The sequence below is a fragment of the Cornus florida genome, unplaced genomic scaffold (assembly GCF_030987335.1).
Source record: "Cornus florida cultivar Cherokee Brave unplaced genomic scaffold, ASM3098733v1 CherokeeBrave_3.0.0_Hap2_scaffold_136, whole genome shotgun sequence".
In the NCBI taxonomy this organism is placed as follows: Eukaryota; Viridiplantae; Streptophyta; class Magnoliopsida; order Cornales; family Cornaceae; genus Cornus; species Cornus florida.
In genome coordinates this window covers 27501-30000 of record NW_026775623.1, presented here as the reverse complement: position 1 = coordinate 30000, position 2500 = coordinate 27501, and positions in this window count along the sequence as shown.

The following is a 2500-nucleotide window of genomic DNA, read 5'->3' as shown; positions in this document are numbered from 1 at the left end:
CTCCAAACTTTATTTTTTAGCATACAATGCCCACGTGCACGCAGGGGTGCTTGAGCATGCGGGAGAGGAGCCATAATGGGCAACATTGACTCGGGGGACCTCCAAATCGAAATCCGTCTCGAGCAAAACACTTCTTAAGCTTCTAGGAAGCTCCCATAAAACTTCCAAACCCAAACTCCAAACTTTATTTTTTAGCATACAATGCCCACGTGCACGCCGGGGTGCTTGAGCGTGCGGGCGAGGAGCCGTAATGGGCAAAATTAACACGGGGGACCTTCAAATCGAAATCCGTCTCGAGCAAAGCACTTCTTAGGCTTCTAGGAAGCTCCCATCAAATTTACAAACCCAAACTCCAAACTTCATTTTTTAGCACACAATGCCCACGTGCACGCGGGGGTGCTTAAGCGTGCGGGCGAGGAGTCATAATGGGCAAAATTAACTCGGGGGACCTCCAAATCGAAATCCGTCTCGAGCAAAGCACTTCTTAGGCTTCTAGGAAGCTCCCATAAAATTTCCAAACCCAAACTCCAAACTTCATTTTTTAGCATACAATGCCCCCGTGCACGCGGGGGTGCTTGAGCGTGCGGGGGAGGAGTCATAATGGGCAAAACTAACTCGGGGGACCTCCAAATCGAAATCCGTCTCGAGCAAAACACTTCTTAGGCTTCTAGGAAGCTCCCATAAAATTTCCGAACCCAAACTCCAAACTTCATTTTTTAGCATACGATGCCCACGTGCACGCCGGGGTGCTTGAGCGTGCGGGCGAGGAGTCATAATGGGCAAAAACTAACTCGTGGGATCTCCAAATCAAAATCCGTCTCGAGCAAAGCATTTCTTAGGCTTCTAGGAAGCTCCCATAAAATTTCCGAACCCAAACTCCAAACTTCATTTTTTAGCATACGATGCCCACGTGCACGCCGGGGTGCACGAGCGTGCGGGCGAGGAGTCGTAATGGGCAAAATTAACTCGGGGGACCTCCAAATCGAAATCCGTCTCGAGCAAAGCATTTCTTAGGCTTCTAGGAAGTTCCCGTAAAATTTTCAAACCCAAACTCCAAACTTCATTTTTTAGCATACGATGCCCACGTGCGCGCCGGTGTGCACGTCGGGGTGCTTGAGCGTGCGCGCGAGGAGCCGTAATTGGCAAAATTAACACGGCGGAAATCTAAATCGAAATCCGTCTCGAGCAAAGCACTTCTTAGTCTTCTAGGAAGCTCCCATAAAATTTTCAAACCCAAACTCCAAACTTCATTTTTTAGCATACGATGCCCACGTGCACGCCGGTGTGCACGAGCATGCGGGCGAGGAGTCGTAATGGGCAAAATTAACTCGGGGGACCTCCAAATCGAAATCCGTCTCGAGCAAAGCATTTCTTAGGCTTCTAGGAAGTTCCCGTAAAATTTCAAACCCAAACTCCAAACTTCATTTTTTAGCATACGATGCCCACGTGCGCGCCGGTGTGCACGTCGGGGTGCTTGAGCGTGCGCGCGAGGAGCCGTAATTGGCAAAATTAACACGGCGGAAATCTAAATCGAAATCCGTCTCGAGCAAAGCATTTCTTAGGCTTCTAGGAAGCTCCCATAAGATTTCTGAACCCAAACTCCAAACTTCATTTTTTAGCATACGATGCCCACGTGCACGCCGGTGTGCACGAGCATGCGGGCGAGGAGTCATAAAGGGCAAACTTAACTCGGGGGACCTCCAAATCGAAATCCGTCTCGAGCAAAGCATTTCTTAGGCTTCTAGGAAGCTCCCATAAAATTTTCAAACCCAAACTCCAAACTTCAATTTTAGCATACCATGCCCACGTGCACGTCGGGGTGCACGAGCGTGCGGGCGAGGAGTCATAATGGGTAAAATTAACCCGGGGGACCTCCAAATCGAAATCCGTCTCGAGCAAAGCACTTCTTAGTCTTCTAGGAAGCTCCCATAAAATTTTCAAACCCAAACTCCAAACTTCATTTTTTAGCATACGATGCCCACGTGCACGTCGGGGTGCACGAGCGTGCGGGCGAGGAGTCATAATGGGCAAAATTAACTCGGGGGACCTCCAAATCGAAATCCGTCTCGAGCAAAGCATTTCTTAGTCTTCTAGGAAGCTCCCATAAAATTTTCAAACCCAAACTCCAAACTTCATTTTTTAGCATACGATGCCCACGTGCACGTCGGGGTGCACGAGCGTGCGGACGAGGAGTCATAATGGGCAAAATTAACTCGGGGGACCTCCAAATCGAAATTCGTCTCGAGCAAAGCATTTCTTAGGCTTCTAGGAAGCTCGCATAAAATTTTCAAACCCAAACTCCAAACTTCATTTTTTAGCATACGATGACCACGTGCACGCCGGGGTGCTTGAGCGTGCGGGCGAGGAGTCATAATGGGCCAAAACTAACTCGTGGGACCTCCAAATCAAAATCCGTCTCGAGCAAAGCATTTCTTAGGCTTCTAGGAAGCTCCCATAAAATTTCCGAACCCAAACTCCACACTTCATTTTTTAGCATACG